The sequence below is a fragment of the Trichechus manatus genome, unplaced genomic scaffold (genome assembly GCF_000243295.1).
Source record: "Trichechus manatus latirostris isolate Lorelei unplaced genomic scaffold, TriManLat1.0 scaffold00077, whole genome shotgun sequence".
NCBI lineage: Eukaryota > Metazoa > Chordata > Mammalia > Sirenia > Trichechidae > Trichechus > Trichechus manatus.
Genome location: NW_004444013.1, coordinates 139,014 through 153,367, shown reverse-complemented (window position 1 = coordinate 153,367; position 14,354 = coordinate 139,014). Strand labels below are relative to the sequence as shown.

Sequence of the window (14,354 nt, the reverse complement as noted above, 5' to 3'; positions counted from 1 at the left end):
CCAGGTCATTAGAGGGTGACAGGATCACTTGCCAAAAAGAAAGTATTGTTACTGAGAACTAAGACTTTCTACATGTCTTTCACCTATTTTTCAATAACTCAGCAGTTGCACTGTCATCCTATCTGACCATTTCATGGAGACAGGCAAGGGGATTAGAAAGTTAAACAGAGCTCAGGTGAGAAAGAGAAAACATGAGAATACAGATCTCACAATTCTCAAAATTTCAAGCCTGAATGCTACTGAACAGAAATTATTAGTGACTATTTCCTTTAACAAATGTACACTCAGACATCTACACAAACACACACTAAATATTATAAGATGACAAAAAGCTCTATTTCTACAAAGGCCAAAATCATGGCCTTGTGTTTGCTGACCATGAAGAATAGGTTAAGAGTCACATTTTGTAAGTAAGTTAATAGAAGAGCAGAGAATTTATCAGTTAGTTTGCTTGTGAATCCTAAGAAATTTATATACCAGTTCTCTGGAGGTTCTACTTTAAAATTTTCTCACATTGGAAGCCCTGGAAGACACACAAGTGTGACTGTCTAACTCACAAGTGTGACAATCTGAACTCCATCTGACCACTGAAACCTCCTGGGGTATAGGGTCCCACCAAAGATTAGACTCTGAGAAGTATCTTCAACTCATTAGCTTCCACATGCAGTGAGGAGAGAAAAGGTTGCCACACTGCATTTCTGAAGCTAAAATTGGTCTGAACAACAGAGGAGCTGCAGAATAGGAAGGCTCCTCTGGTCAGGGCAGGGAGTGAAGTGAGCTGCCTAAGTCATCTCTAATCATTACACAGAACCAAATTTCAAGTCTCTTTCACTGCAGTGGACCATGTTACATATTTTAAAGCCATGAAAACCTTAACATTCATTATTACAATATAAAAATGATAAAACTTTCCACTTATTGAGCAACTACAAAATGTGAAAAGGTTTGCAGAAAGCTTTTGACACACTAGCTCGTTTATTTCTTTCCTAAGCAGATATTATTTCAAATAGTTCATAGCTGAGGTAAGTTACAATCAATCACACACTCAATTCTCTGTTCCCCAGGAAATACACACACACACACACACACACACACAAAACCAAGCAAAAACTGGCAGAACCAACTTGGTCAGAACTTGGGAACCAAAGGTTTACTGCAATCAAGTGAACACAGAGTCAAGAAAAAGGTGACTTCAAAATGGTGGGAAAGGTTTGTGGCATCTTCCACTTGCCCATGCCTCAACTGCTCCCTGGTTAGGTGCCACTCTTAAAGCAGCGGCAGCCTGCATTTCCAGAGTGGGCTAGAAAAAGCTAAAGAAAAACATGGACAAAGAACTAAAGAAAAACAATGTATTAACAAAATGAGAATATCAATAAAGTGATATGAATTATGAAAAGAAACCAAAGATAAATTTTGAAGCTGAAAAGTGAAATAAATAAAATGAAAACTTCACGAGAAATTTTGAGCAGGTAGAAGGAAGAATCAGTGAATTTGGATATAGAGCAACTGAGATTATTCAGTCCGAGGATCAGAAAGAAAAAAGAATGAAGAAAAATGAAGAGAGCCAGAAGGACTTTTAGGACACCATCAAGCGGATCAACATATGCATTATGGGCGTACCCAAAAAAGAAGTGAGAGAGAAAGGAGCATAAAGAATATTTACAGAAGTAATGGCTGAAATCATCCTAAATTTGATGAAAGAAATGAACCTGCATATTCAAAAAACTCAATGAACTCCAAGAAAGAATCATTCAAAGAGATTCACACTGAGAGATATTATAATCAAACTGTTGAAAACCAAAGAGAAAGAGAGAATCTTGAAAATGGCAAGGGAAGTGACTCATCACACACAATGGATCCTCAATAAAATTAACTGAAATCATAGAGACCAGAAAGCAGTGGGATGACATATGTAAGGTGCTGAAAGAAAAAAGAAATGCCAACCAAGAATTCTATAACTGCCAAAACTGTCCTTCACAAATGAGGATTAAATTAACATACCCAGGTTAAAAAATGCATCGTGAGTTGGTTACCACTAGACTAGACTTGCCTTACAAGAATTGCTGAAGGGAGTCCTTCAGGCTTAAATGAAATAACACTACATAGTAATGTGAAGCTGTATAAAGAAATAAAGATCTTCAGTATAGGCAATTATATGTGCAAATATAAAAGCCAACACTGTTGTAATTTAGGTTTGTACCTTTACTTTTTATGTCATACATGATTTAATTAATAAATGCATAAAATATTTGTAATTTTTGTTATTGGAAACACAATGGATAGAGATGTAATTTGTGAGAATTTAAGGCAGAGAAAAAGAGCTATATAGAACCAAAGTTTTTATACAATACTGAAGTTAAGTAGGGAATAACTTAATTTCAGTTGTTATAAATCCAGGATGTTAAATGTAATCCCCATGGTAACCAAAAAGAAAACATCTAAAAAATATACCAAAAGGAAATGAGAAGGGAAACTAAACAATGACAGAATTGAAAGGAGAAATAGTTCTACAATCATAGTTGGAGATTTTAATATTCCACTTTAAATAATGGACAGAAGATCTTAAAGAAATGAGAAGGTTTGAACAGTACAAAATAACAAATCTCACAGACATGTATAGAACACTTCACCCCAAAGTATCATATACTTTCTTCTCTCGTGCACATGGATCATTTGACAAGATAGACCATATAATAGTTCACAAAACAAGCCACAATACATTCAAAAAGACTGAAATTATAAACTATATCTTCTTTGACCATAATGCAATGAAACTAAAAAATCAGTAACATAAAGAAAACGAGGAATTCCTCAAATATGTAGAAATGAAACAACACGTTATTAAATAACCAATAGGTGATAAAAAGAACCACAAAGGAAATTATTAAATACTCAGAAATGTATAAATACGAAAGCAAAACTTTCCAAAATTTAGGGGATGGAAGGAAGGAAGTCCTTAGAGAAAAATTTATGGTAGTAAATGCCTACATTACAAGAGAGAGATTTCAAATCAATAAGCTAACATTACACTTCAAAGAAATAGAAAAATAGTAAACTAAGCCCAATGGTATCAAAAGGACAGAAATAAAGACTAGAGTGGAGATTAATGAAACAGAGAATAGAAAAATAATTGGGAGAATCAAAGATACAAGAATCGTTTTTTTAAGAAGATCAGTAAAATCGGCAAATCTTTAGCTAGACTGACCAAAGAAGAGGCAGACAACTAAAATCAGAAATGAAGATGGAGACACTACTATCAATCATACAGAAATAAAAAGTATAAGAGAACAGTATGAAGAATTGTACACCAACTAAATAATCTAGATGAAATGGCATATTCTCAGAAACACACAAATTACCTGAATTGAAATAGAAAGAAATAGAAAATTTCAACAGAACAATAACAAAGAAATTGAATCAGTAAACAACATCATCCCAACAATGAAAACACCAGGACCTGATAGCTTCACTGCTGAATTCCACTGGATATTTAAAGAAGAATTCACATCAATCCCTTTCAAAGTCTTCCAAAAATAGAAGAGCAGGGAACACTTCCTAACTCCTTCTGTGAGATAAGCATTACTCTGATACCAAAGCCAGTGCAGATATGACAGGAAAAAAAAAAACAAAAAACAAAAGACACACCAGTGTCCCCCATGAAAAAAGACACAAAAATATCCAACAAAATAAAATAGCACATTAAAAGAATTATGCACCATAACCAAGTGGGGTTTATCCTAGAAGGCAAATATGGTGAATACAAACTAACGTTCCCTACAAATGTTGTCGTTGTTAGGTGCTGTCAAGTCCATTCCGACTCATAGCGACCCTATGTAAAACACAACGAAACACTGCCCGGACCTGTGCCATCCTCACAATCGTTGTTATGCTTCAGCCCATTGTTGCAGCCACTGAGTTAATCCACCTCATCGAGGGTCTTCCTATTTTTCACTGACCCTCTAACAAGCATGATGTCCTCCTCCAGGGACTGATCCCTCCTGATAACATGTCCAAAGTATGTGAGATGTAGTCTCGTCATCCTTGCTTCTAAGGAGCATTCTGGTTGTACTTCCTCCAAGACAGATTTGTTCGTTCTTTTGGCAGACCATAGCATATTCAGTATTTTTCACCAACCCTACAGTTCAAAAGCATCAATTCTTCTTTGGTCTTCCTTATTCATCGCTCAGCTTTCGCATGCATACAAGGTGATTGAAACCACCATGGCTTGGGTCAGGCACACTTTAGTCTTCAAGGTGACATGTTTGCTTTTCAACACTTTAAGAGGTCTTTTGCAGCAGATTTGCCCAATGCAATGTGTCTTTTGATATCTTGACTGCAGCTCCCATGGGTGTTGATTGTGGATCCAAGTAATATGAAATTTTTGACAACTTCAATCTTTTCTCCGTTTATCATGATGTCACTTATTGGTCCAGTTGTGAAGATTTTTTTTTTTTTTATGCTGAGGTGCAGTCCATACTGAAGGCTGTGGCCTTTGATATTCATCAGTAAGTGCTTCAAGTCCTTTTCACTTTCAGCAAGCTAGGTTGTATCATCTGCGTAATGCAGGTTGTTAATGAGTCTTCCTCCAATCTTGATGCCAGGTTCTTCTTCATATAGTCCAGCTTCTCAGATTATTTGCTCAGCATACAGATTGAATAGGTATGGTGAAAGGCTACAACCCTGACGCACACCTTTCCTGACTTTAAACCACTCAGTATCCCCTTGTTCTGTTTGAACGACTGCCTCTTGATCTATGTACAGGTTCCTCATGAGCACAATTAGGTGTTCTGGAATTCCCATTCTTCGTAATGTTATCCATAATTTGTTATGATCCACACAGTCAAATGCCTTTGCATAGTCAATAAAACACAGGCAAACATCTTTCTGGTATTCTCTGCTTTCAGCCAGGATCCATCTGACATCAGCAATGATATCCCTGGTTCTATATCCTCTTCTGAATCCGGCTTGAATTTCTGGCAGTTCTCTGTCGAAATACTGCTCCAGCCACTTTTGAATGTTCTTCAGCAAAATTTTACTTGTGTGTGATGTCAATGAACATAGACAAAAAAAATACTCAACAGAATACTCAATATACTCAGTATACTCAATCCAAGAGTATATTAAAAGAATTATGCACCATAATCAAGGGGGGTTTATCCCAGAATGCAAGAGTGGATAAATATTAGAAAATCAATGTAATGCACCAAATCAATAACACGAAGGAAAAAAAAAAACATGATCATCTCAACAGATAAAGTAAAAGTATTTCACAAAATCCAACACACTTTTATGATTAAGAACACTCAGCATACTAGGAATCAAAGTGAAATTTGTTAACCTAATAAGCATTCATGAAAATCCCACAGCTCACATCATACTCAATCGTGAAGGAATGACAGCTTTCTCCATATAATCAAGAACATGAAAAGGACGCACACCTTAGGGAGGGAAGCCTCGGCAGCACCCAGAAGAGACCACACAAAGCAGTGCAGAGGAGCCCAGACAAATGCCAAGAAGACAGAGATCTTCCCAGTTAGTGTTGTCAGTCTTGGAGAGCGAGTTAGTGAGCCAGGAGCAGTCCAGTCGCAGTCCTATGGGCCACTCTCAGCCATGACGAGACAATCCCATCCTTGACATCAATTGTCTTTTGACCCAAAATGGGGTATGTGAGTGTCATGGGATGGTCTGCAGGTGCAGCACAAGAAAGTGAGACTCACGCAGGAAGGCCAGAAAACAAACAGAATTCAATGCTCACAGGTCAGAGAGAAGACAGCATGTCTGCACGCAGGGCCACCAGGGCATTGCATGGGGGACAAGTTGTAACTGTAGGGCAAGCAGGGTGGGGTCTCGGGGTTAGCACTAGCTGAGTTCTTACTGATCAATTTAAGTTTCTAGTGCGTTCATGTGTGGAAAGGGAGAAGTTTTAATCATAGGTACCCATATGGGGTTTGGCGTGGAGGGGCAATGAGTAACTACAGATGGTGAGAGCCTGGGTAAAAACATAGTAAAGGGTTCTTGTCACAGGAAATGGTATAAGGCAAGACTGGAAGGGATAGTTAGAGCCTATAACTGTCGAAAGAGCAAGTGACAAGATAAGAATAACCATGTCAGAAACTGGGTGAAAGGGCAGCTAGGAGGAATTAATGGATGCTGAGGCAGCAAGCTGTGTAGGCCACAAATTGGCCTATGACAATGCATCTGTAGGCACATTAGGCCTGTACACCATTTGAAACCCCTACATGACTGCACAAATAATTATATAAGTTGGCATGTGATAAAGAGTATAAAGAGAATTTCAGATGCCATGGGGAAGTATAGCAATGGCCCCTGAGTATAATTTCTGAGGAAGTTACATTTGATCAGAGACCTGAAAGATTAGTAAAATGTGTTAGCAGCGGGGGTTGGGGAGAGAGCATTTAGGATGAATGGAACAGTAGAGATGGCAGGGTATTTGCAGCTTCATTGTGATTGTAGTTGAGAGAGTGACGGGGGAAAGTAGTAACAAGTACACTGAAGTTTTACGGGCCAGATAATGTAAGACTGAATAGGCTGCACTCAGAATTTTGAACTTCTCCTAAAACTAATGAGAATTTATGAAAGGATTGTAAACAAGGGAGTGATTTGATGTATTTTTGCAAGGATATTCTGGTCAGAGTGTGAAGAATTGAACAGAGAGAGAGGTCAAGATTGGTGTGGCGAGATGCACGCCAATGTCAGAATCCCTGGAGGAGGGGAAGAGAATGCGAATATACATTCATTGTTTGTTTTTCTGTCTTATGACTCAAACCCCAGGTTCACGACAGAGTTTGAAATCTCATGCTTTGGATTATTCATTTCTGAACTCTTATTTCTCTTAATTCCTCCCTCAAATACTACACATAAACCTAGTACAATAAAAAATATTTTTGAGTCTTAGAATTGCTGTGGTAATAAAATAGATATGCCAATGGAATTATAATAAATTTCCAACAATACCATTTTTACTTGCATTTGGAAAACTTAGCAATAAAGTTTAACACCAATGCAATTTTTTTAACATCCAAAAATGATAAATATAGCAATAGGAGACCTGTAATTGTGCAAATATTCTACTCAGAGAAGGTTGGCTTCTGAATTCTGTCTTAGTTATCTAGTGCTGCTATAATGAAAATATCACAAGTAGAGGGCTTTAACAAGCAGAAATTTATTCTCTCACAGTTTAGGAGGCTAGAAGTCTGAATTCAGGGCACCAGCTTCAAGGGAAGTCTTTCTCTCTCTGTCTGCTCTGGGGGAAGGTCCTTGTTGTCAATCTTCCCCTGGGTTCAGGAGCTTCTCAGCACAGGTACCCCAGGATGAAAGGAGGCACTCTGCTCCTGTCTTTTCTTGCTTGGTGGTAATGAGATCCCTGTGGACTAAATTATGACATAAGGCTGGAGAGTTGATATACCCTGGAGGTAGGAGAGTGAAGGTGTATTGCTGGCCTTGCCAGCTGAAGGCAAACTGCTTCTGGAGGTCCTTCGAAACACGTATCAAGAAAAAGGCATTAGCCAGATCAACAGCTGCATACCAGGTACCAGGAGATACATTGATTTGTTAAAGCAATGAAACCACATCTGGAACATCAGCTGCAATTGGAGCCACCACCTGGTTAAGTTTTCGATAATCCACTGTCATTCTCCAAGATCCATCTGTTTTTTGCACAGGCCAAATAGGCGAGCTGAATGGGGATGTGATGGGAATCACCATCCCTGAGTCTTTCAAGTCCTTCATGGTGGCAGTTATCTCTGCAGTCCCTCCAGAAATGCAGTATTGCTTTTTGGTTTAACTATTTTCCTAGGTAGGGGCACTTTTAATGGCTTCCACTTAGCCTTCTCTAACATAATAACCCTTACTCCACATGTCAGGGATCCAATGTGTGGGTTCTGCCAGTTGCTGAGTATGTCTATTCCAATTATGCATTCTGGAGCTGGGGAAATCACTACGGGATGGGTTTGGGGGCCCACTGGACCCACTGTGAGATGGACATAAGCTAACACTCCATTAATAAACTGACCTTCATATGCCCCCACCCTGACTTGTGGCTGTGCCTCCACGTCCACTGAATCTAATTTCAAGTCAGCCTCCAGATCTTCACCCGAATCCAAACTCAACCCAGTCTTGGGTTCCTCTCCCACACGTTGCTTCGGTAGGGGTGGCTTTGGGCTCCAGTTTGGACTGGCCAGAATCTGATCTTGGCTTATTTCTTACTCTCATCTTAATCTCACAGATTAAGAGTCTTTACTCATTGCTGTCAAACTGATTCGGACTCATAGCAATGCTATAGGACAGAGGAGAACTGCCCCACAGGGTTTCCAAGGCTTTAATCTTTATGGAAGCAAACTGCCACATCTTTATCCCATGGAGAGGCTAGTGGGTTTGAACTGCCGAACTTTTGGTTAGCAACTGTCTAACTACTGTGTCACCAGGCATCCTTAGAGTCTTTACAGAAGCCTAAATTATGGTGTTGGTGAAGAATATTGAATATACCATGGACTGCCGGAAGGAACAACTATGTCTTACAACAGGTACAGTCAGAATACTCCTTAGAGGGGAGGATGGCAAGACTTCGCCTCACTTACTTTGGACATGTTACCAGGAGGGACCAATCCTTGGAGAAGGACATCATGTTTGGTAAAGTAGAAGGTCAGCAAAAAAGAGGAAGACCCTTAACAAGATGGACTGACACAGTGGCATCAACAATGGACTCAGACATAGGCTGTACTGAAGACATCGCTGAAAAACAAGGCTCCAGGAACTGACAGAATACCAACTGAGATGTTTCGACAAATGGATGCAGCACTGGAGGTACTCACTTGTCTATGCCAAGAAATTTAAAAGACAGCTACCTGGTCAACCGACTGGAAGAGATCCATATTTGTGCCCATTCCAAAGAATGGTGATCCAACAGAATGTGGAAAATATCAAACAATAGCATTAATATCACATATAAGTAAAATTTTGCTAAAGGATAGGGCTGGATCCACTGCCCAAAGCTGAGGGGGCAGGACGGCCATGCCCAAAGGGCAGAAGAATTGGGCCTGCCAAGACTGAGTCGGTGGAGTTGCTACTCAGGTGGACTAGGAAAATGGGGTGCCCAAAGCCGATGGAGCAGAGCTGCTGTTCCAGTGGGCCTGGAAGGTGGAGCTGAAGCCCAGGGCCAAGTGGCCCCCATCCAGAATCGAGAGAGTGTGGCCAACACTCAGAGTTTGGAGGGCAGGGCCATTGCCTAGATAGTCTCAGAGAACAGAGGGTTATTTTCAAGCCTTGAGAGCTAATGTAAATTGTTCTTGATGCCCGTTATCCCCTCATTCCCTCCGATATCTACCATTTGTAATGGAAATGTCTACCTTGTGCCTGTTCCACCATTGTACTTTGGAAACAGAAAATTTGTATTCTAGATTTCACAGATGAAGAAAAATTTTGCCCCAGGATAGAATTTGAACTTGGAGTTGATTTAAGACTTTTGGGATGATATGATGGGGTGAAAGTGTTTTACATATAGCAAGGACATAAATTTTGAGGGACCACAGGGTGGAATGTCATGGATTCAATGCCATGGATTGAATAGTAAGGGATACAACACCTTTACTCAGGTCACCGTCCTGATCTGATGTAAGGGGAGTTTACTTGGGGTGTGGCCTGCATCAGAGAGATATAGGGACCTCATGCCACCAGGAGAGAAGTGCCAGGAGCAGAACACGTCCTTTGGATCCAGAATTACTCTGCTGAGAAGCTCCTAGACCAGGAGAAGATTGATGACAAAGACCTTCCCCCAGAAGTAACATAGAGAGAAAGCATTCCCCAGGAGCTGGCGCCCTGAATTCAGACTTCTAGCTTCCTAGACTGTGAGAGAACAAATTTGTTTGGTAAAGCCTTCTGCTTGCAGTAATTCTGTTATAGCAGCACTAGATAACTAAGACACTTGGTAAAGTAGAGGGTCAGCGAAAAAGAGGAGGACCCTCGACAAGATAGATTGACTCAGTGCTTGCAACAATGGGTTCAAACATAGCAACAATTGTGAGGATGGCGCAAGACCGGGCAACATTTCATTCTGTTATACCTAGGGTTGCTGAGTCGGAACCGTCTTTACAGCACCTAACAACAACAGCAGCAGCAGCAATTAAGGAAAATAGTGTGGCATTTCCTCAGAAGACTGAACTTAGAACTACCATACGACCCTGCAATCCTAATTCCAGAAGTGAAGGCAGGAAAGCAAACAGAAACCTGTACACCAATATTCACTGCAGCTTTTCACAATAGCCAAGAGGTAGAAACAACCACAATGCCCACCCAACAGATGAATGGATGCACAAAATTTGGTACATACACACATACAATGGAGTAGAACTACTCCATAAGGTTTTCAAGGCTGTGACCTTTTAGAAGAAGCTCGTCAGGCCTGTCTTCTGAGAAGCCTCGGGTGGATTTGAGCCCCCAACCTAGTCGATGAGCACTTATCCGTTAGTGCAAGCCAGGAACTCCCAATGGAATATTACACACCTCCCAAAAAATGAAGTTCTGATGCATATGACAACATGGGTGAAGCTTGAAAACACCAACCTAAGTAAAATAAGTCAGTTGGAAAAGGAGAGAGATATTATGATCTCACTTATAGAACATAAGTAAATATACACAAAACAAAGTTTATTAGTAGTTACCAGGGGTGACAGTGAGGGGGAAAGGAAGAGTTTTTGATTAGGGTCACTGAGTTTATGTTAAAGGTAGTGGAATGATTTGGAAACTAAAAGCAAGAATGCTTGCACAACTTGAAGACTATAATCAATGTAACTGAAATGTACAGGTAGAAATTGTTGAAATGGCATTTGTTTTGTTATTTATATTTTCAACACAATAAAAAATAATATGGAGATCAATAAAGAGGAAAGAAAAGCTCTGTGGAATTCTCTCTCTCTACACACACACACACACACACATTTTTCTTTTTGAAAAAATTAGTAAAGGATTCTTGAGACCAAAAAGTGAGAAAAGCAGTGAATTATCCCCAGTTATGATTTGTCCATTTCTTGCAGCGACCTAATAAGGAGCCAACGGTTTGGAAATCCAAGCGCCTATATGAGTCCCTGGAAACCTAGATTTGTGGTCCTTTCTAGCTCAGGAAGCTGTTTCAGTAACCTGAGAGACTGTGATCGAACTTAACTTGTTTTCTCTTCAAACAGTGGGTTTTTTGTCTATTTCATCATTAGTTTTTCTTATTGTGTCTTTACTCTTTTCTGTCTTTACTTTTCCTCATTTTCATTAGTTCTTTTTGTTATTTCGTTTTTCATTTTTCTTTTACCCTTGTTTCCTCAATTTTTCATTTCATTTTTTTCTGTATGTATTTGTTTACTTTTTTATCATTTTACTACTGTCGTTTTATATCTTTTCTTATCCTCTCTTTATTGTTTATTGCTTTTTTCTTGACCCTTTCTCATTTGTTTTGTGTTTATATATAGAATTTATCATTTATAATTTTTTACCTTTTGTCATTTTAATCTTAATTTTCCATTTCCTACTTTTGCTGTTCTCATTTTCTGTAATTTATACAATCTTACCTTTTTATCTTATTTTTTCCTTTTCTTATTTCATCCCTTTATTATTTTCTATTTACCATTCTTTTCTCATTTCTGTATTTGTTATTCACATTTTTCTTTATTTTCTAATTTTTGTCATTTTATTTCTCTTTAATTCTTTTCTATTTTTATATTTTTTTCTTGTATATCCTTTTTCATTTAGTTTTTCTTCTTCCAGTTTTGTCTTTTCAACATATTTTAAAATTTCCCATTTTATTTATGTTAATTTTCCACAGTTTTTCATTTTACATCCCTTCAAACTTGTAGTTTATTATTTTTCTGATTATTGAGTTTTTATGTGATTTTTATTTTACTCTTTTAATTTATTTTTATTTTGGTAACTTTCATTTGACTTATTTTATTTTTTCTAATTTTTTTTAGCCTTTACTTTTTTTAAGTTTTAATTTTTATCATTTTATCTTTTTTATTACATTTTAACTTCTTTTTCTCACTTTTTCCGTATTTCACTAAGTTTTTAGTCACCACTTTTTCCATTTTTAATCCTATCACAAAGGCATCTCTTACCCAAAGCCCACTAGGCCTTGACACCACATCCAACATGCTGCAGAGCCACTTAGCCTTCTCTGCTGAGGAGGAAACCCATGTGGGACACTACTACCTCCTCAGAACCATCAGCAAGGGGACATTTGCCAGGGTCAAGCTGGCCCAGCACATCATCACTTGCAAAGAGGTAGCCATTAAAATAGTTGACAAGATCCAATAGACATCCTCCAACCTCCACAGACTATACCGGGAGATAAAAATTATGAAGAGTCTCCATCATCCAAATGTTGTAAAGCTGTTTCAAGTCACAGAGAATGAGAACACCCTCTATATAGTGATGGAGTATGCGAGTGGAGGGGATGTGTTTTATCACCTAGTGGCTCATGGCTTGATGAGTGAAAAAGAGGCCCAAACGAAATTCCGCCAAATAGTGTCAGCAGTGCAGTATTGCCACAAGAGTATTGTTCATAGGGATCCGAAAACAGAAAACCTACTATTGGATGAGGAAATGAACATCAGACTTGCAGACTTTGGCTCTGGAACTGAATTCACCACGGGAAACAAGCTGGATACCATCTGTGGCAGTCCCCCTTATTGTGCCCCAGAACTCTTTCAGGGAGAAAAGACGGACCCCCATTGGATGTGTGGAGCCTGGAAGTCATCCTGTACTTCATGGTAAACGGATCTCTGCCTTTTGATAGACAGACCTTAATGGAGCTGTAAGAGTAGTACTGGAGGGACAATATGATGTTCTCTTCCCCATGTCAACACAGTGTGAACACTGCTCAGCAAAATTTTCATCCATGACCCAAGAAACAGAGCCACATTAAAGGACATCCTAGGACATCTATGGATGAAGGTGGACCATGAAGAAAAACAAAGGCTGTATGTGCAGCCACTCCCAGACTACGATGACCCCTGGGGTATTGAGGTGATGGTGAACATGGGTTACACACAGGAAGAGATTCATGACTCACTGGTGAACCAAAAGTACAATGACATGATGGCCACCTATCTGTTCCTGGGTCACAACACATCTGAGATGGAGAGCCACTCCAGCACCCTGGAACCCCAGGCTGCAGCCCATTGCACCGATAGCTACACTCCGTCCTCATCCCGTGAGGTGCCTCCTACCATCTGTGCTAAATCCAAACAGGGTACTTACACCAAGCCTCCCATTTCCACCTATGATTACTACATCCACAATGCTTTGAACAGTCTATCTGATGGATGGACAGGGGCCTCCATGGTGTCTGCTTCTCCCTCAGTCTCCCTGTCCCTGTCCCACCTGCATGAGGAATCCAGGACAGACTGGGCACAGCCCAGCCCAGCCCCCCACTGTGTTTCTGTGGCTTCCTCCTCAGCCTCAGAGGGAACAAGTTTCCCTCAGGGAGTGTCAAAGCTAAGCTCCTTAAATGATGAGCAAATGCAGGAGGTACCTGACCAGCTGCATTTGCCCCAGACTGTGACCCCAGCTTCTCCCTCTGTCAGCAGCCATGGCCGCCAGGGGGCCACTGGGAGATTCTTTAAGCTCATGAGAAGATATCCTTGTTTCACGTGTGTCAAAAGTGACCCGAACGTATCCGACAGCAAAGTAGTAGAGATGCTCAAACCTCGAGAGGCCAAGCTGCACTCTCTCAAGTTTACATGGAGGATGAGGATCACCAGCTTCATGGAGCCCTACAAGATGATGCAGAAGATCTGCCAAGTGCTGGACGCCAATGGCTGTGAGTGGGATCTCACCCACAGATACATGCTGCTGTGTATGAACAGCACAGCAGGACAGGAGAACTTTGTTCACTGGAGGATGGAGGTGTGCACTCTGCCTCGGTGGACTCTCAACGGGGTAAAAGTGAAGACAATTTCAGGCACCTCTGAGGCCTTCAGTGGCATTGCCTCAAAAATTACCAGGGAACTTTTACTTTAAAATGGTGCCAGCAGCTGCCCGGGAGAAAAGAGGAGTTCACAGGTTAAGCTCCTTGGTAATTTTGGAGACTGTTTTTAAAGGCCACAGAGGTCCCTGAAATTCTCTTCACTTGAACCCCATGGAGATGCCACCAAGGCAGTGTGCACACCTCCATCCTCCACTGCAAAAAGTCCTCTTGGCCTGCAGGCCATGTATGCACAGCAGCACGTATGTCTGGGTGAGATCCCACTTACAGCTGTTGACATCCCACACTTGGTAGATCTGCATCATCTCATCAGGCTCCATGGAGCTGGTTCCTTTATGTAAACTTCAGTGAGCATGGCTTGGCCTCTCGA

General features: G+C 40.2%; 1 pseudogene; it reads left to right on the top strand.

The window, feature by feature from the left end:
- Positions 1-12,147: 12,147 nt before the first annotated feature.
- LOC101361621 (serine/threonine-protein kinase MARK2 pseudogene) lies at positions 12,148-14,019 on the top strand (annotated as a pseudogene).
- Positions 14,020-14,354: the final 335 nt, after the last annotated feature.